Source organism: Haemorhous mexicanus, chromosome 12 (genome assembly GCF_027477595.1).
Source record: "Haemorhous mexicanus isolate bHaeMex1 chromosome 12, bHaeMex1.pri, whole genome shotgun sequence".
Lineage (NCBI taxonomy): Eukaryota > Metazoa > Chordata > Aves > Passeriformes > Fringillidae > Haemorhous > Haemorhous mexicanus.
This window is the reverse complement of record NC_082352.1, coordinates 22,355,898-22,376,978: the sequence shown is the minus strand read 5'-3', so window position 1 is coordinate 22,376,978 and position 21,081 is coordinate 22,355,898. Positions and strand designations below refer to the sequence as shown.

Sequence of the window (21,081 nt, the reverse complement as noted above, 5' to 3'; positions counted from 1 at the left end):
CAATACAGGTATGGGAAACACGACCTGCAACACGACCTAAATTCTACTGCAAAACCAAGGGGCACTCCAAGCACCTCCTGCATGCAGCACACTTGCTTTCTCTCCTTTTAGATTTAGGACACAGGTTTTCTAACCCTCCCAGGTGGTTCAGGCACACAAGGGAACCGTGAAGGGAACGGTAACCAAAAAGCAGCACCACAGCTAACAGAGAATGTGTAAAATTGTTTGCCAGGCAATGAAGCAAAACAGGAAAAGCTGCACTTAAAAACCAGTAGGAGTTTTACTGTCCCAGCACACTGGGGCTGACAAGACCATCCACTCGAGTCTACAACTTCTCAGGCCTCCTGCATCCTCCAGCACCAGCACCTGATGCTCCTTGCTCAGCACGTCACCCGGACACAAGTTCCCCATGCTCTGCTTCCCACCTCCAGCCATCCCATTTCAGTACTCCAGCTCTGTTCTCATCCCATCCTCAGTCCTTCATGGCTTAGTTCCCGTTTTAGGGAGTTCGGCCTCAAAGAAATATCCTGGATGTTATTCCTCTTGAAAGTATTTGGCAGCAGATGATCTCAAGTTTTTCTTAAAAGGTGTGTGTGTATGCCAGAGAGGCCATCAGGCTTAGCTGTGCTTGTCCCAGGAAAACACACAAATGGGACAGAAGGAATCCAGCTGCTGCAGTCCACAGGTCCCAGGCACTATGGGCACCCACATTTCCACTTCTTCACTGAATACATGAATAAAGTTCATCCCACGTGAGACCAGCTCTCAGGAGCACAGGTTTCCCACCTCTCCAGGGAGCTGGTCCCCACCTGCCTGTCCCATCCGAGCTCCAGGGACAGCTGCCAGCCCCTGGAGGTGCCTTTGGAGCAGCCTCGGCAGGGCCACACCTGCAGCCCCAGGCCAGGGAAGGCACAGGTGTGGGGGGAGCCCAGCAGTGCTCAGCAGGAGCGGTACCTCTGGGACTGCATTCGGTGTCAAGTGTCAGCACGTAAATTGCTATTGGCTTCTCAATAAGCAGCAGCAGTGAGCTAAGTGTTTCCCTGCGTCGTGCAGGCTCTCTCTGACTCAATACAGCAGTATTGACAGCACAATCACAGGGTAATCCAGGCCCCACTAATACCTCAGCACCTCCTCATTGAAAATACACTTTCTACTTGGACAACAGCCCATTAGCACAGGCTCCATCACCAGCGTCCCCCCAGCCCACGCAGCAGCACGGCCTCCCGACACTTCCTGGGGCACAGCCTAGGGCACCACAGAAAAGGGCTCTTTGCCATGAGAAATCACCAATGGAAAAAGGATGAAAGCTAATCAGAAAGTCTTTATGGCTCAAGTCTCTGTAGATTCTGGAAAAATTTGGTATTTCCTTGCTAGACAAGAGAAGTTCATTCAGGGAATTAACTCTGTTCTTGCCCCTGACCCTCTGCCTGTCATTCATCCTCACTATTGTATCTCTAAACCTCGCCCACACCTTCCTCCAGGCAGCAGTTTATCCTTTCATTCACGGAAAACAAGAGACCTGCACCTGCACAGCATGAGAACTTACACTGTACTCCCTACTGCAGGGCACTGGGGACCTGAACTCTACTTCTTCTTCTACTGCAGGGCATGGATGCTCTGGAGGATCCTTAATACTCCTCTGGCATTTGGAGGAGAGAGAGCTGTGCTCATTTGCAGGGACCTCGTGTAACCAACCACTTGGAGGCAAGATGAGAAAGCCAAGAATGCTAAAAGCTGGAGGGGCCAGCTGGGTTCCTCGGGCTGGAGCAAGCACCTGGTGACTCCCCGGGCTGTCCCTGCCGGGTCAGCCCCGGCCGAGCAGGCGGCTCCAGCCCCACGCTGCCCTCATTCACCAGCTGCACTCATGTGGAAAGCTGCTGCCCCCCGCCCCCAGCACACAAACGGGGCTGCACAACGGGCTGACCCACGCGCCTAGCTCTGATCTGCTCTGGTAACAGCCAGGGCAGACCCAGGAGGACGGACACCTCCAGGAGGGCAGCACTCACCGCGCCCAAGGCCTCCTCCTGCCCACACTGATTTCACTGCCACTGCTGCATAGAAAAACGGCTGATCTAAGGCCCAAACCAGGAAACTAAGGATGCCTTTCACAACCACAGCCCAAGACGCCTGGCACGGTGCCAGATCTTTAACCCACACCACTCTATCACATCGCAGCGCTTCCCCCTCAGCAGGGCCATAGCAGCGCCAGGTCACTGGAGAAGAGCAGATAAACGGAGACGGGGAGCACCTCAGCTGCAGGGCCGGCTGGGACCGTGCCCAGGCAGCCCGGGCCGTGCTCTCCCACTGCACAGGGCACGCTGCAGGGAGGTGAGCACGAGTGCTTGAAAGAGAGCCCCTGTGGCACGGCCACGCCAGGGTGCCACTGCCGGAACTTCACAGGCGGGGTCAGGAGCCTTCTGGGGAGACAGGGAAGACGATTTGGTCTGGAGGCAGATGAGGAGCAGACCCCGAGTTAGGAAGAGGTTAACATTGCTCCTGCCTGCAATCTGATAAATGGTCTGCAGAAAGCAGGTTCTCTCACTTTGAGATATGATGTCACTAACCTTTATTGATCCACAATCAGAGAACTTTGCTTATCTCTCTCCTGTGATATGCCCTCCTGTACTCAACTAGTGTTTAATACACTGCTGGGCATCTGGCACTCACTGCAGCTCCCACCACACCTCTGCTGGCCCAGCAGGGACAGTGTCTGACAGGCTGTGTCTGTAAGTTATGGACCAGCTAGCTCGAGGGGCAAAGGCAGGAGTGCACCCCTCCCACCGCACCAGAACCTGTGCTCCAGAGGGTATTGCACACCTGAACACCTGGTGAGAAGAGGGGGCCAAGAGCAGCCATGGCCCAGCACGGTCTGACAGCCAGGTGCACGGCCACCACTCCGTGCCCCAGGTGAGCAGTGCCCTCTGAAGTTCCTCCTGTGGGACTGTCTATACAACTTCTACTATTTAACAGAAACAACACCTTACTTTTAGCCTCAACTTCCTCTCTAATATTTGAGGTGAAACATGAAGTTAGGTGACTAATACAGGAACTATCAATGAGCCACAGGCTCTGACAGGGCAGCCAAGTGCTATAAAACTGTATGCCCCAAATCCAGTGGGGTTTGTTTCCCATACACCTGAAAACACCAAACAGCCACACAGCAAAATCTGTACTGCAACCAGTCACATCAGTCACATGTAGAGATGACTGGAGAGCAGCTGAACACGCTGGTTTTCTGCTAGATAACACACAAAGGAGCTGCCAGTGAGCCTGCCTTACACCACCACAAGCACAGCAATACTCTGTGCTCACACTGCAGGGCAGCTCTCACTCACCTCTGAAACCAGGAGCTCACAGGCTCAGCCAAACTGGAGGTACTGGAGAGGTGGAGTACAACACTTCCATGTTTGCTTTGAAGGTTATGTGGGAGTATGACTTGTAAAGCTTTGGAAAAGACAGAGTAGTAAGTTTTCCAACACATACATAAAATAGCTGTGACCTGTTTTACTCACTATTCACTCAAAAAAACACATTCCTGTATCACTGCAGGCCAAGATTTAGGGTAAGAGTTAATTTTTTTCCCTCCGTTAGCTACAGGCGATGAAGCATGGGCACAGGGTCCCTAATCCCCAAAGCAAGATCCTAAGGAGAACCACGACCAGCAACATCCCTCTTGGTACAGTGAGGGCCCCCTTTGAGTCTGTGCCCCTGCAGCTATAAATACACAGCTCTGCAGACAGGTCAAAGGAGAAAATTAAGAAGAATTTGTCCACTTTGCAAAGGTCAAATTACTACACGTTACTGTTCTGATCCAGTCTAGTGATTCTTACAGTTTCAGACATGCACCAAACTTTCTTTTTTTAATTAAAGGTCTATTGAAACATGTGCTTGTCAAAATAGTAAATTACAGCCTTCTCCTATTTGTGAAAATAAATTAGGGAACACTGTCTGAATGCCAGCCTTGGTAGAGAGCACAAAAATCCCAAACTTAGATTTCCTGCAAGTCAAGAGACATTTGAATTAGAGGTTTTAGACTGTAAGCCGTTAATATTCCTGCTCATTCATTAAGTTCACACACAGAACACTAAACATTTCAGGATGCAAAGGAGAAACACGCGGGCCAGTGGCCGAGTCACCTCTGACAGCTGAAAAAATCATCACTGACCCACCAGAAAGAGCTCTGGCTGATGCCAGTCCAAAGGCAAAGCTGGGCAGGCATGGAGATGCTGCTAGTGGATGGGTTTCACCCTGGTGCTGCCGTTCCTGGCTGAGTGCAGGGCAGCATTCATGACAGAAGTCACCCCAGGTGACACCCTGCTCCGCAGAGAGCTGTGGGCAGCAGCTCCAGCCCTGGCCAACAGAAATGGCTGGAAAAACAAGCTGGACGCCTGACCCACCACATTCTCCAGCTAAAAGGAGTAAGGAACTCTCTGCCATCCAAAGTTTCACAAACCCTTTATCCAGACTTGGACTGTGGGACTCCTAGCTGTGGCCAGGAGGGCACAGAAGGCCCCAAGGAAACCCTGAAAACTAATCTGGAAACAGTAGAAAATATCTGGTAGCCAGTGGAAGAGTCTTGTTCCAACCTGCCCTTGCCTTGGGCATCAGCAGGTGTGAACAGGAGTCAAGGATCTCAATACAGGAAGGACTGAGTCACTTGTTAACAGCATCTTTTCTCAGGATCTGGTCCACACAGGATTTCCCTCAGCTCTCCCAACCAGGGGAGGCAACCTGCACAGCTGCTCCCCTTTAGCTGCCCATAGCTGTACCAGGAGCTACCAGAAACCTCAAGACATCATTCGGGCTGTCCAGCTCAGACATCTCCTCCATGAAAAAGCTTTCAGTGTAAATATATCCTGCTGCAGCTCAGCATCTCCACTCCATTACAGATCACGAGACTCAGCGATTCCCTGCCAAAACAGCAGACTTGGAATAGTTACAATTTTTAATGTACAGTCTATATGATAACTTCACAACATCAGGGAAAATGCAGCTCAGCGCAGCCAGCAAGGAAGTGGCCAGATAAAGAACTTCATTGCTGGAGGATGCAGCTTTTAGATATAAGCATGTCCCAGGGCAGTCTGTAAGAGCTGTCTCAGACCAGTCTCAGCTACAAATTCCTACAAGGTATTTCTGGAAAGTGGATCTGCCTCATAGCAGGACTGCTGGATGCCAGGCAGAAGAGACATCAGAGTGCTCTGCACAAGCTTAGGATAGAAAAATGGTAACACTATAGGCCCATCTTCTACCTGGCAGCAGTTTTATATGACAAGAACCTTCACTTCAATGGATTTAATGAAATTAATGGTTTTTTAAATCCTTTCACCACCGTATTGCTGTCACCACCTCCAAGACCTGGGTCCTCTGCTCTAGCTACAGACCACCCTGGATAGGAATTCTCAGAAACATGCCTACTGCCAGCCCTGTAAATCCAGACAGGTGCACAGTTTTCTCCCAGTAAAAGCCTGGACCCAAGGGGCCAACAGAAACCCCCCAGCTGAGCACCCCTCTCCACACAGGCACCCCCAAACCTTGCATCTCACTATGCTCAGGAGGCCTGGGCTGAGACCCAAGGGGCAGAGTAGAAAGGGGAGGGTGGCTGCTGCTTCTCTTTATTTAAAAGGTGCTGCTGGAGGTAGAAACACATGAAAGTCCATGTAGGACAAGGGAAGGAATTATCCCTCCCATTGATTTTCGCTCTGGGGTATTAGAAAGAACACAGCATTTATCTGGAGATTTCTTCCCAAAGCTAGCTATGGACTTTCAAACGTAAATGAGACTTGAAAGGGGCTTATCTGGCAAGAATCCACTGAAACTTCACAGGGGAGGGGTGTGGGGGGGAAACAGGGGGGCCAAGGGAGCCTGGCGGGGGCTCTCTGATCCATGGCCTCTCTCGGTCCCGGCCTGAAGCCAGCAGCCAAGGGGGAGAGCCCAGGGCAGGACGCAGGGAAGGAGCCCTGGGCAGCGGGGTTCCCTGCATACACATCTTCCAGCAAGCATCCCTTCTTCAGAGTCCCTCCTGCAGGAGCACAACCCCAACAGCATCGGGGCCTGATGGCACGGACCACCCCAGGCCACGGAGGGCAGAGGGCTGGGGGCAGCTCCCTGGCTGGACAGAGCCCAGGGAGCCAGGCTCACTGCCCCTCCGAGCTGTCTCCATCCTCCAGCAGCCAGGGCCGTGCCCAGGAGCCGCGGGAGGCTCAGCCCTGACCTGACCAATCCCTTCTGCAGCATCCCCAAAGGGACCCACCTCAGGGCCACCCCCAGTGCAAAGCCCCTGCCCCACTCAGGCACTGGCGGCCACGCCACGGCCCCACTCGCTGGAAAGAGCCTCGGCAGGCTCCCCTCCCGTGGCTGGCTTTCCCAGGTAGCTGGGAGGGTGTAATTGGTGAGGCAGGAGATTAGAAATATCGGCAGCCTCTAAGTAAGACTTTAATTTACTGGCAGATCAATAGCGCTAGGGTTATATTGGCAAAGTGTCTACAACTCTATTGACTCACGCAATTCCTCTTATCAATTTATCAGAAATCTGGAAGCCAGAAGATATTGTTTGAAGAAAAAAGGCAGCAGGAGTTTGAACACTTAGCATGGGCTGCCCAATCAGGCACTCAGCACTAAGCGTTTTACAGCAGATGTATCAGCCGCAAAGGAGGCCAATATGATATGATTAAGAGCTAACTTGCTTCCTCACATGCCACACAGCCTTTTTAAGCTGCTTCTCACCTCAGACCTTTGCACTGAGACAGTCTCTATAACAGACACATCCCACCAGCCCAAAATGGAACTAGAAAAATTCCTATTTCACTCTGCGAGATCCTAAATTCATCCCCCTCCTGCCTGGACCCTACCCAGGCTCACCTGGGTTTTCTATAAAGTCTCAGCTTTATGGAGTTAAAAAAACCCACTACAGCATCATCAGGAATCTGTTCAGAAGGATCACAGAAAAATCTCCATTTCTGTACTTCTTCAGAAAAATTCAGCATGGCAGCAGAAAAGGTCTGCAGCGCCACATCCCTTTGCCTTGCAGGGTATGAAATGGAAAAACAAGAGCAGGGAAAAAACATCTCCCAGGTCTAAAAATCCAACGATGACAAACACGGCCAGGTATGAGAAGCCTTTCTTCACCTCAGAGGGGCACTGGAACAGGAACCAAAATAAAATACTCCAAACCCCTCTCTTCCATTAGTCCTCAGATGACTAGAAAACACGCAGCAATCTGGGCTCTGGGACCAGGAAATGTCTCTTGACCAGAGAGCTGGCACTCCTGGGACCTTCCCTTGATAGGATGGGGAGCTCCACGCTAATGCTGTACATCCCCTCTTCCAGCTGGATGCAGCATGCACAAGTTACCACTCCACCACAACTTCACTCCTCCACCCTCCTGCCACAGAGCACCGCGGCTCCCAAAATGACCAAGGTGACAACAAGTATCAACCCAGGGGCAAAGAGTCTCTGGTTTCCAGGTGGAACTTGCCAGTCCCTGGCCTCAGGCTGAAGACTGTCACCCCTGCTACTGAGAAGCCACAGCCCTGCCTTCCAGGGGGAAAACAAAGGTTTAAAAACTAAACAAAAGTTCTGATGCAATAACTGTGAAAAAGCCTTGGCTGGAGGGCAGAAAGAGGCAGGGTGGGACAAGCACAACTGCCTGGGCTCCTGGCATGGCCGAGGGGAAGGCCAGAAGCCACAGCCCAGGCACCACCACAGCCCCCTGGACCAGCAGGGGTACCCAGGGTCTCCTTGCTGCCCACCCCACCTGCCCCAGAGCACCGCAGGTAATCCCTCCAGCCCGTGGCTTGGGCAGCGCTGGCACACCCAAACACCTGTGGGGCCCACAGAAAATCAGATGGAATGAAAGATTAAAATGAGTAAAATCCTTGAGCCCAAACAAGGACACAAAGATACCATTCTTGGGCGGGGATGAAATGCCTGCCTTCCCCTCCATCAAAGCAAAAAAACAACACCCAGCTGGTTGAAGGCCAGCAATTCCCACTCCATTGCTGCCATGTCCAGATCACCAGAGCCACCCTTGGAGCCTCTGGTCTGATAGGAATCATCCATCCCATGGCATTTAAGGTGCTCAATCCCAGCATTAGAAAGCAAACACTTGGTATCTCCAGGACAAACGGAGCTGGCTTGGCTCTGCTTGTCCACAAAGCAACTACCAGAGCCAGGGAGCAAACATTCATCTGGACAGCCAGAGCATCCAGCTACAGTGACCACCTCAACCCTCAGACACCTTCATCCTGAGGTCCACCAGGGTCTGCAGCCAATTCATCCAGCTGGGCCTGAACTCCCCTAAGGACACCCGGCACAGCTGAGACCACCGAAATAGGGAGAATAAAGACCTTTTGCTTAAGCTCCAGGAAGCAAAGAGAAAAAACACTAATTAACTCAGCAGCAAGTTGTTAGTATTTGCATACAAATGCAGCCACAAATCACGACAAACAAGGCAGGACAAGGCAGGCCCGTTAGTACACGGGGATCCAGCCCAGCTCCTGTGGGTCACCAGCTGCTCGGCGGGCACAGGGAGCTAGCCCTTATCTCCACCACCACTCCTACAACCAGCAGCAACAGAAGCACAGGGATAAGGTTTCCTTCCACATAAAACAAAGGACTGGGATGAATTCTTCAATCCCAGTCAAGAGTAAAGGAAGAGCTGCTGGAGAAAAGCTGAAATGGAAGCTCCTCACTCGGGCAGCTGGGCTGCTCCTCACCCCGCTGGGGGCAGAGCAGGCGTCCCACCACGGCAGCCGTGCAGGGATGGACAGACCCACATCACAAAGAACAAATCACACCTGACGGAGCCAAAGAATGTGCCCAAAAGCCTGAAACGAATGACCTGAGCAGAACAAAATCCAGCTACTGCAGTACTTCAACAAGTTTAGGCTTCCAAAAGCCACTAGAGCTCTATCACACATTTCACCTGACTGTGCCTCCTTGCTGTGGAGACTTCTCCTCCTTGCCCGGCAGAGGCTGCAGGTGTGCCTGGCAGCGAGCCCCCAGCTCAGGCCCTCCCTGGGCACTGATGGACTCAGAGCTCCCTTCCTTTACACACTCCGCATTTGCCTAATGAGCCGCTTATTACTGCTGAGGGCTACGTATTACACAAAATTTACTATTTTTCCTCTTGCAAAAAGACAAAACCTGCAATTCCACTGTCTGGGGTTTTGCTTAATTATGTCTTCCTCCCCCCCAGTCCCCTCAGCTGGGATCTCAGGATTTAAAAGAAAACTCCAGCAACTACCAGTTCACATCAAGGCGCGACAAAAAGAAAAGAAATCTGATTTCTAATTTAAAATAGGAAACTCTCACTGGCAAGATCTCAAGAACCCTTCCACGGTGACTTATCAACGGCAGGTTTCTCATGACTGCAGCTCCGAGCACAGACCACGGGCTCAGGCAGGGAGCAAACCAGCACAGCCTGGTACTGCCGTGGGGCATGGAGCCCGCAGGGCACGGGGAGCTGGTGGGGCACAGGGAGTCCCCGTGGGGCACGGGGAGGCACAGCTCCCAGCTGTTGGCCAGCAGCACCTCTGTACCTGCAGCCCCTAAAGTGCTGGTGCTTGAATGTGGATGGGCACACAGACCTCAGCACAGAGTCTAAATACACTTGACAAGCTCACAGAGAACACTACACACACCCAGCTGAGCCCCAGGAGGACATCCAGACCCAGCACAGCCCACACCAGGGCAGGCACAGCGTGTGCCCAGCCACCCTCCCCTCTGCCAGTGGCCGGTGCAGCCTCTGCCACCAGTGACATCCTAGAACTCGGCAAAGCAGGAGAGACACAAAAGAGACTCCTGGGACATGAGATTAGGCCATTGCTTAAATAAAACCAAAATCTGTTTCAAAAATCGCAGCAAATATTTGGTTTGGAGCTACAAAGAGCACTGGACAGTGGAGGAGGGAGTTACCTGGGGCAGGTATGGACCCCTCAGAGTACAAGATCCAGATCCTTCAGAAAAACACTGGGCAGCACTGCTGCAGAGGCAGGGGGTGGAGGGGGAGCAAACAGATTGTTTGTTTATTTAAGCAGGTGAAACTACAAACAGAAGGCATGCAGGCTGCCAGCTCCAGGTGCTGGCTTCGCACGAACACGGGAACGCAGCGGGGCACGGAGCCCGCGGCGGGGCACGGAGCCCGCGGCGCCTGGAGCAGGGCCAGGGCAGAGCCCAGGCACCAGCCCCGGCTGCCTGCAGCCCCAGCTGCTCACCCACAGCACAGCCCAGCAATTTCCACCCAGCTCCTCAGGCCAGAGCTCCCCAAAGGAGAAGGATGCTCAGAAGGAGCCAGGGCCCTGTGGGGACCAGCTCGTCCTTCCATGGCAGAAGGAGCTCATCCTTCAGCTAAACCTAAGCCTCAGCCACAGCTCAGTTTCCTTAGGGCTGCACAGGGATCCTCCAAGTTAACCACACTGCACTCCTGAAAGGGTAAAACAGTAATACAGTAAAGATGACTAAAAGCAGTGCCTTTCTCCCAAGCACCCTACACCAAATGCACACTTAGGTCCCAGCCCCACACAGGGACCAAGCTTTTGGCTGGGGCAGCAGCAGTCAGCCCTCCTCTGGGGATAGTCCTTGGTCCTGCCTGCCTGTTCCCCTCTGCTCCAGCAAAGCCATTCCAACCTGTATCGCATAATTATTTCAAATTAAAGGGAAGCTGACAAAAAAAACAACTAAAAATAAAAATATTTTGAGGAAGCTTTTTCCCCTCCATCCTTTAGCAATTTTTCTAACCCAGGTCCCTTCCCTAAAATACTTCCCCATGCCACTGCCCCAAAGGTCTGTGTCAGCAAAAGGAAAAAGCATCCAGGGCAAGGCTGGCTTGGCAGCAGCATCAGTGTCACACACAGATAGGACACCAGCCCCTGCAGCCTCTCCAGGTCCTGCCTCAGCACCACTGAGCCCTCGCTGTGATTTACTTGCCAAGAGTCCCTACACACAGGTAAACAAGGGGAATTCAGTGCAGGCGTGCAAACACAGCAGTGTGAACCTGCTTGTGTGAACAGGACGTTCCTGTTTTGGTTTGAAATCCAAGTTGCTTTGGTACAGCTCCTAACTGTTTCCAATTCAATTAAGCCAAACTAAAATAAACCCTCCTTGAACTGAAAATAATGTCCACGGGGCATTCTAATGTGCAAGTAAATCCTTTGAAAAAATAATAATAAATCAATGCAAACTTTTCTAAGCAGGAAGAGTGCTGGTAAGCAGAAGGTATTTGTTCTGAAAACCTCTGAAACAGTCAGAATGAGGAGCCAAGCACAGTTTTCACCAGACACTTCTCAGAGCCCATCTGCACTGTTTACCTAAGACAGTTAAAAGGATATCAGCAGCGTGAAATGCAGTCAGCTTCAAAGTCACAGTCTCGAGTCCTAAACATGCCACAGCAACCTCATTTTAGGCAAACACAGGCTCTATTTTTGTTAAGTGTTCCTCTTCCTCTGCTGTGCAAGAGGCTCATACAAGGAAGAAGGAACTTTAAAATATAAAACCAACCAAACAAAAAAACTTTCACACTCAAGACACCATGAGAACATTAAAGAACAACTCCTCTGTCCTTTCTCCCACAGTACTCACTGTAGCTATTTCTACTGAAAGAAGCTTTATATTACCATTTTCTTCCCCTTTTGTAGAAGATCTGCACACTAATAGTCTCAGTCCTTTTATTTCCAGTCACCAGGGAGTCAGGAGCCATCTCTGGGGCTCAGAACTGCCCTAGCCTCCTCATCGTGACCTGGACCATGGGGCTGACTTCAGCAGTCCATCCCCTCTGTGCTGGCCATGGGCAGCCAAGGGCATCATTTGGAACTATTCAACATCCAGATAATGCCATTAATGGAGAAAGCTGAGTCTTAACACAAGGAAATTCAAGCAGCAGTCGAGAAAACACCCACTCCCACTCCACAGTCCGGCAAGGCCTTCAACAAGACACAGGCAGCTTTTAATATCCCAAATATCTGCACAGGGGAAAACTGCGATCAAAATACTCCTCCCCTCCACCTCCTGGCATGCTATGCTTCAATGGCAGCTGAGCTTTTTTGTTTCTCCAAATTTTTTTTTCATTTTAAAATGCAGAAGACCCACTGAGCACCACCAACAGTAAAATACCCATGTCTGCCTGACACCTCTCGACTCATTTCTCCAGCAGCAGAGAACTTCAGCTCTCCAGAGGACAGCCAGTGCTTCTTGAGGAATCTCACCAAATGCATCTCACTGACCATTGCTACTTCATGGGCTTCGTACCCAGAAGCAAGAAGGGCCTGAGAAAAAGATTGCTGGGGGGATAAAAACCAGAATCCTGACATCCAGTTCCTGCCTAAAGTAAGCAGACATCCACACAGCCAGTGGCTACTTGGACTCAAGTCCAAGAGAGCATCCCATCATCCCAGAGACACAAGGGGATGCTTAGAGGAGGAATATGGCTAGAGAAGTGGCTGGCTGGACACTTGCAGTTGCACTGCTAAGAGCTGGAGGACCTTGCAGGGTGCTTCTGGCAAGCAGGTTGGCAGCCCTAGGCACAGCTGGGAGGTTTCACGAGAAGAGCAATCAGTCATGCCATTCCTCCTGTGAGGCTGACCCCAGCCACTGCTGTGCAGAACAGAGCTCAATCCTCCTCCTCCTCTTGCACGGGCTCCAAGCAATCCCCCAGGCACTCCCAGAGCTTGGCTCTGTTGTTCACACGTCTGCAGTTCCAGGTGAAACCGCTGCAAGCCTGCCATGAAGGCAGCTTTCCACGCAGGGCTGCGCTGGCACCAGACCCACCACCTGGGTAATTTCCAGCATCTCATGCAAACCTCTGGGACTTCCAAAATAAAGAGGAAACAATGGAGAGGCTGGTTAAAATAAAGCAAGCAAGGAAATAAAAAAATCTGTGGCAGCTCCTTCAGACTGGCACTGCTATTCACCAAGTAACTGCTCCGTGAAGTAGCAGAGGGGCACGTGGTGCTGACTACCCTCCCCAGGGCTGGCATCCCACGCCAGCACACAGCTCACAACAGGCTCTGTGGCCAGCAAAGGGCACGGGCTGGCAGCAATGCCCTGCTTACCACCTGCTCTCCCCTCTGCCATGAGGTACTGCCACAAACCCACCCCGCCGGCCCTCCTCCAGCACCAGCCTGCTGCGGGGCAGCGTGTGCTTCTTGTCCACCATCCTCACTCCTTGACCAGTAACACAACCAACCCAGCTGCTGCCTCCTCCAGCTGTGCTGCAGGCCTGCCATGCCCACAGGAGCTCAGAACGTACACCTGCCTACACCTTCACATCTGCCTCTACTTGAACTTGGACTCTCTGGGACTACAAACACTAGCCAACATGACCAGTCCTCCACCCCAGTGCTCTGTGCCCCAGAAAGCAGCAACACCAGGAGAGATGAGATGGTGTCTCAAAACAAGGACCAACCAGCTCCATTTCTCCAGTACCACAGCACAGGTCTCCAGCACGACGCCCTGCTGGGAAGTGCTGAGGTGCTCTGGACAATCCCTCTGCTCCACAGCTACCCCCAGCGTAGCAGATACTCCCATTTAAAATTTAAGGATGCAACAATGCTCTGGGGATTTAAAACATGTTGTGATTTTTCACAATTAACCTCCACTTACAGTCCCTGCATGTGAACTACGCATCATCCCATTCCATGCTCCAGCTGAGGCAAACACTTGGTGTCTTGCCCAAAGTCAGCGTCAGAGCTGAAACGGATCTTTTGACTTCCAAACAAGCTCACGGTGTTAAGCTGCTTTTAACTGTCTCTATGGAAGATAAAAAACAGCGAGAAGAAAGGAACTGGGGAAGGAAGTATGTAAGACTAAAAGAGACAAAATTAACAGGAGAAAATTAAAGAGGAGAAATTTAGGCTTTGACATCTGAAGTAGCTGTGCAGGAGCACATGTCTGGGTGCTGCAGACCCAGCTTGCAAAAGAAAGGCCAGAGCACCCGCTCCTCAAAGTCAGATGTGAAGGCGCTGACTGCAGCACCCTGGGGACACAGCGAGCCCTGCCAGCCCCTGGGTCCCACTGGGCGCCTTCATCTCCAGTGCCTGGGCCCTGGGCACCTGCTGTCCCCCAGCCCCAGCAGCAGCGGGGAGGGACGCCCTGCTGCTGGCCCTGCTCCTCCCCGTAGCCCGGTGTGAATGACAGAGGGCCCGCACTGTGCTGGCGGCCGGGGTGCCTCACTCCGACACCAACAAAGCAGAAGGTTAATTTGAACCTCACAGCCCTGCTGCTGCGCGCTTGTGCCTCCTCCTCGCCCTCCCTCCCCGCTCTCCTTTCTGTGCAAAGCCTGACATCTACAGTTCTGTCTGGCACAGTCAGGGGCTGCGGTGGGAACCGTGCAAGGACACGGGGACATGGTGGCCGGCTGCCCTGCGCTCCCCGGCCTTCGCTCACCCACACGGCACAGCACAAAGCAGCCTCGGCCCCATCAGGGGACATGCACCAGGAGCCAAGACCGCCCGGCAGCACCACTCCAGCAGCCACGAGCACACTGCTGCAGCTCACCCGAGAGCAGCTCCTGCGCCGGCACTGACACCCAGCCCTGTCCAACACCGCGCAGCCCAGGAACCACAGCCCGGCAGCATCGCCTCCGCAGCCATCACGCGGGAGCCTCCTGCACCCCAGCACGGCAGAGCCCCTGCTCTGCTTTCGAGGTGTCCAAGGGGCTGGGCACAGCCTCTGCAACACCAGAGGTACAGCGGAAATGCACAAGCTGCTGTGCACAGCCTGAATCCAGAATACCTTCACACTGCAGGAGCAGGGCTGGTTTGCAGACTCTGCAGCTCTCAAACACCACGTAGCTCCGTGCACCTCCCCTGCTCAGTCTCCTGAACCAACCTTCAGGCCTGCCGACATGTTTTTTCACCACATGGTACCTCAGCAAACACACCCTGGGCAAGAAGCCCCAGATTCTGCATCATCTCAAACAACATGCACCAGACCGCGATCGTCAGCCCAAACGACCTGCACCTGATGGCAGTCAGCCAGCTGTGCCTCCACATCCTCCTCACCTCCCCTTCCTCACTCAACTCCATTATAACAAGAAGACCAAAGCCCTCTGAGCCCAGCACCAGACGTCACAGTCACTCAGGAACCCCAGCCCGGCCCAGCAGGATCGAGCACGCCATCGCCAAGTTACCATCAGCCATGCTGCCTGTGCGCCGAGCTCCGCACCGAGCGCCGCTCTGTTTGCACAAGGCAGCCGGTGGCAGCGTGGAAGGAGGGTTAAACCCCCTGCCACCCAACTAACCCAACCAGCCATTTCAGAGCCAGGCTGCCACCCACCAGAAAAGCGCAGCTGGAAGCCCAAGGTGAGCCCAAGGCAGAACACAGGGTACGCTGCTGTTGGGACCTCAGGGTTTGGGAATAGCTCCCATCTTCCCTGGGCAGGGACCCCACGCTTCAGCAGGCACACTTGGGCCATGTAAATAAACACTGAGAGCTAACATGTTACAGGCCCTGCAGTCTCCACTTTCCCAGACACCACGGCAGGTGGAGGACAGGAGAAAACCTTTTACCAGAGCTGCCAAGCGCATTGTCTGCTCCAGCATTACTAACAAGTCAAGGAACCTGCACAGTTCAGCCCTCACCAGATTTAATACCTGAAAGCCTGGTTACCACAGGGCCAGCATCCTCACGTTCAACAGTAACACGAACCACTGTGAAATGTTTGTTTTCCAGGGGGGAAAAAAGAAAAATACTGTTGATCCTCTTTGCCTTTTCATAGCGAGAGGCATGTTTGGCACTTGTGACATAATGAAATTACAATCAACAGCCAAGTGTCTCTCCCAGCAGCAAACTCAAGGGCAAAGCCGGGTGGCCGCAGTCTGCCAGCAGCACCCGCTATCATCCCACTGTCCCTCCACCTCAGCAACGCCTGGAACATGGTGGCAGCCACCGCCAGCTGCGGCCTGTGTTGAGCTCCCTTCCTGATATCCCCAACCAAAAAATAATTTTGTGTGGGGACAAACTAGGACTGTGCTCACAGCCACCTCTGGCACACGCACAGTGCACACCTGGCGCTCGCAGCCCCGCACACAGCCGGCGTTGCTGTGGCAACGAGCACCCACCTCCCGCACCGACAGATGGACACGTCTGTCCGGCACAGCCAGCAAGGAAGCGCTGGAAGCTCTGGCTTCTTGCCGGCGCAGCGAGACCTCAGCAAGACCCGTAGCATCTCCGAGGGGAACAAGGAACGCAGGGGTGGCCGGGGCTGGTGGGATCCCCAGCCCAGCAGCAGGACCACTGCCGGCAGCGAGGGAAGCCCGACTCATCCACCCAGTTTTGCTGTTTGTTTTTTTTTTTAAACTAGCTGGAATTTATCTATTTCTCCAATCCCTGCCTACACACAAACCCAACCTCGGGAGCAAACAAAAATGCCTGAATCGCAGATCAGAGACAAAGCAGAAGGCGAGCGGGCGGCCTGCTCCCGCTGCCCTCACCTCACCCCTCGGCGCGAGGCGGTTATATTTAGGTACCGCCACGGTCTGCGGTGCCGCGGCCCCCTCGGGCACGGCGCAGAATGCAGATTTTCCAGACAACAGACCACAACAGCTCCGTCAAAACCATTAGAGGCTGCGGCGCCCAGGCCTGCGCACAGATGTTTTGATTCCCACTCTCCTGCCACGACAGCCCTCGACAGCCCCATCGCTGCCGCCATGCGCTGGACACCCAGCCTGCATTTTGGCTGTCGAGCAGGGAGGGAGGAGAGAAGGGCAGCCCTGCTCCCCAGAGAGGAGTTCCTCTCTCCAGTCTCCCCCTGCATCTCCCCAGGGATGGACAGCCTCCCCAAGGGCTCCCGGTCGGCATGGGGAACGACCCACCCTTAAGGAACAAGAGCAGCACAGCAGGGACAGCCCGCACAGGCACCTGCCATGGCCCTGGGGGCCTCTCCCAGGCTGAAGCCCCCACAGCCATCAGTTGCAGGACCCTGCAAGCAGCACAGGGGTCCGGCACATGCTGGGCCAGAGGGACCTGTCGTGACCCGGCTTTGTTCACAGCCCACTTCTCCTGCCAGCTAGAGGCACCCACGGCTGCACGGCCCCCAAAGCAAAGCCACACAAAGGCCAAACCTTGGCCACATTCTGATGAAGGGATGCAGGAGCTCTGAAATGCTCAGCCTCTCCCAAGCCTGTCCCTCCAGAATCAATCTCTGCAGTGCAAACACACCTCCAGCCCTGGCAGGGCCGGCGCCAGCACCCACAGAAGATGGTTGCCGAAAATTCTCCCATCGCAGATGAGAAAGCAACGCTGGCAGGGAAACGCTCCCATGAGGGATCGAGCCCCCGCAGAACAAAACACGGCACGTGAATAAAGTTGATGTAAAAGCCCACCAGTCCTTTTTTTGCTTCTCCATGTAACATTTTTTTTATTATTATTATTATTACTGCTATTACTGTTATTTTGGAAAGCGGAAGGAGGTGTTAACAGGGAGGCTGACGCAGCCAGCTGTGCGTCCATCGGTTTGGGATTCAGCGATTCCTGCTGAAGCCTTTCAACCACTGGCCAGGCCCAAAGCAAATCTACCGCTCCTGGCCTCTGGCACAACACCGACAGCAGCCGGGGCGGGGGTCAAGGCAGAGAGATGAAAGAGGGACACACGCCTCTGCTTTTGTCAGAGCAGCCGCCGCTGGGCCCCGGTGTGACAGCGGCCACCACAAGGCCAGGCGGTGGTGCCAGGCACACGGGGCCGCCTGCACCGCCCTGGCCTGCCAAGCAGCACCTTGGCCCGGTCCTGCGGGAACAAAAGGCAGCAGCAGGGTGGGAGGGAGGGTCCGGAGGCTCTGCAGCTAAGGACCAAAGCTGCTGCGGCCAGCACCGCTGCGCGGGAGAGGGGCTGGAGCCAACTTCCTGCTGCCCTCTGTTCACAAAATGACCGCGTTAAAAAGAAAAGAGGAGGAGAAAAAAATACAAATACAGCAAAGCAACTTCTAGGGCCAGACGCAGAGTTTCGCTCCCCTCTAATGTGCCTTTTCTGTGCTTTTGTTCCAGTGGAAGGCAGCCTGCGGAGCGGGACCGGGCAGGAGGCAGCTCAGGCAGCCACACGGGAGAAAGCCCTCGACCGGCGGCAGAGCAGAAGGCCGGCGAGCCCTGGGCCTGGCCGCAGGGCCGGCACTTCGTGGTGGGGAGCCCAGCGTGACCCTGCTGGGGTCGGGCCCTGGGACACGCCGCTCTCCCCCCTCCCGGCTGCTCCCCGGCCTCCGCTGCTGCGGCAGCCGAAAAGCCACGCTCCGTCTTCGCTCAGCGCCGGACCAGACAGTGCTCCCTAATGAGGGAGCATTACAATCAGCTTGTAATGCTGAATTTTTAATGCTGCCGAGGGCTCTATTACATAATAAAGGGGGAAACGGGAGCACAGGGCGGCCGGTGGGGCGGCCCGATCCCCCCGGCCATGCAGGCGGTGGCCCCGGCCCGCTGGGCACCCCTCGCACCCCCTGACCCGCCGCTTACCGCCAGCGCCGCAGGACAGGGCGCGCTCGACGCCCATCGGAGCTCCTGCCCTGCCGGGAGGGTTGCACAAACTTTCCTCAAGTGCGTGGAGGGGTGAAGCCAAAACGCTGGCTCCGTACTCTGCCGCGGCTCGGCCGGGAAATGGTTTAAAAGCAAAGTTCATGAGCATGTTAACGGCATGCTCTCGTATGTCCCCGCACACACGGGCTGCGCCGCGCCGCTCAGTAATACCCTAAGACTGTAAATCTATAACCACTGCAATGATTTAGTGATTAAAAACATGATAACATATTGTGTAACTGCAAACCACAGAATCCCTGCCAACTCTCCTCCGAGATACAGGAACAAAAATACAGAAAATGTGTTGCTCGCAGCGGTCTTCCTAAACTCGATGGAAAGATTTTAATAATAATGCAAAAAACCCCAAAAAAACAAACCCCAGAAACAAAAACCCAACCCAGACATTAGAAAAGGCTGGATATAAAGAAAGGGTAGAAAAAAAAATATTTAAAAGATGGAATTTTAAATATGGATCTTGCTCTAACAAATTACAATCTAAACATGCCTCGCTTTTTTCTCTTTTTAAGTTTGTCGTAACTGGAATAACTGGTCTTGTGTGATGTCTTGCATATTCAAAGTGCTTTGTAATAGGATACGGAGACCAAACCTTATTTGCCTAAACTCAATGGGTTTTATTTTTTCCCCTCTCTCCCCCCCATTTCTTTTCCTTTTATTTTCCCTCCTCCCCCCTCTCTCCCCTAACAGGGGGAGGGTGCAGGGGGGGGGAGGCAAAAGGAAGCGAGGGCTTTAAGCTGTAAGGAAAATACCTGAAAGGGGAAGCTGCAATCCGTAATACAGCAAGGAAAGCCAAATATTATACATATATTTTTAAAGGCAGCTATGGGAGTTTTGGCCTCTAAGCAGCCAACTTGACCCCATTTTCTCTATTCTCTTATTTCCTCCGTTGCAGGATTCCTGCACCTTCAGTTGTATTCGAACTCAATGTGACCCTAAGGAGGGAGTCACCGAGTCTCCAGAAAATTGCTCCATATTAAACAGGAGCAAGAAGAGGAGAAAGACAGCCGGCGCAGAGGGGACACGGTTGCGTTAGAGTCCAGGACATACCGAGAGCAGACCCAAGCACAGCGGGAGAAAGAAACAGACCTTGCTCGGAACCAATTTTTGTTTGTTTGTTTTAAAAAGAGGGGGCGGGAGGGGGGGCGGGAGGGGGGGGGCGAGAGGAACTGAATAATTAAAAAAAAAAAAAAAAAGGAAGACAAAGACACAAACGCAACCCAAATTATAAATAATTCACAGTCCGAATCCCGCGTGTGCGTGGCACCCACGCACGCCGTGCACAGCCAGGGCACATACATACACACACACGCTCCCCTCGGAGGGTGCGAGCGGCAGCGGGAACCCGAGCGCGGCGGGTCCCGGCGGGGACCGACAGGCACCCGCGTTTCACGTAGTGCGATAAGCGCCGGGCGATGCAGCCCCGAGTCATTAACCCCGGCCCCGAGCGGGCTCGGCCTGCGGTGCCGCCCGCCCCCGCCGCGCTCCCGCACCGAGCCGCCCGCGGGGAACAAGAATCGCCGTTCCTGCGCGCGGCCAGGCCGTGCGGGCCGCGGGGCGCGGGGCTCCGCGGGGCCGGGCCCGCCGCCGCCGGGGCAGTTTTCGGCACTTTCTTCTCGCCTTTGTTTTCCGGCGCGTCCCCGGCGCGGAGCGGTGGCGGCCCGGCGGGGTCCCGGGGGGCGCGGGCTCCGCGCGAGGCCGGGCCCCCGCCGCCGGCCCCGCCGCACAAAGCGGCCGGGCGGGCGCCGCGCTCGCTGCGCGCCCCGCGGCCATGGCCGGCGGCGGGGCGGGGGGGTCCGCGGGCGCGTAGCGGCCCCCGCGGCGCCGGCACCTGCGCGTCCCCGGCGGCGGCGGCGGGGCTCCGGGACGGCGAGCGGCACAAAGTTTGCTGGGGGATCCGGGGCGGTGGGTGGGAGCGGACGGGAGGGGGGGCCGGACCAGCCCCATGCAAAGCAGCCCGGGCGCCCCGAGCAGGAGGAGCCCGAGCGGGGGACAGGGCAGAAAAGTTGCCACTTACACGGTCGCTGCTCCGGCGGCGGTGGCGCTTTTAATCCCGGGCGGCGGCGCGGGGGCTACAGATCCCATGCAGGCTGCGGCGGCTGCGGCGGCAGGAGCGCGGGGCTCCGCGGAGGGGCCCGGGGCAGCAGCAGCGGGAGCCGGGGGCAGCAGCCGGAGCCGAGCGGGAGCCGCCGCCGCCGCCGCCGCTGCCCAGCAGCAGCATCGTTGTCGGGGAGTTTGCAGCCCCCCGGAGAGAGGGGGCCGCGGGCGGCGGCAGCAGCAGCGGCGGCGGCGGGTCGGGGCGGAGCGGCGGGCGCGGAGCGGAGCGGGCGGCGGGCGCGGAGCGGGCGGCGGGCGCGGAGCGGGCGGCGGGGCTGGCGGTCGCCGGAGCAGGAAGCGCCCGGACTCAGATCTGATGATTGGGAAGAAAAAAAACTCTTTGGATCTTTATTCTGCTAATTAGTTTCCTGCAAAAAATGGCTGATTAGTGCAGTGCGCATGTGCCTCATTACCCAGGCACGACGGGAAGGGCTAATTAGCCACCTTCTGGATCAATAAGATTCAGCCCAGGCG

General features: G+C 54.7%; 1 protein-coding gene across 4 annotated transcripts in view; it reads right to left on the bottom strand.

The window, feature by feature from the left end:
* The window catches only part of ZFHX3 (zinc finger homeobox 3), a 135,791-nt gene that overhangs the window by 104,427 nt on the left and 10,283 nt on the right, over positions 1-21,081 (bottom strand). Inside the window, exon 1 of one of the 4 annotated variants that reach the window (XM_059857622.1) lies at positions 20,528-20,814. The exons of 1 other annotated variant lie outside the window; for it this stretch is intronic. The gene's annotated coding sequence lies outside the window, so the exon portion shown is untranslated. Of the gene's footprint in view, positions 1-18,435; positions 18,776-20,527; positions 20,815-21,081 lie in introns of those variants that run through there. 2 more of the 4 variants (XM_059857619.1, XM_059857620.1) reach the window with 2 other exon arrangements.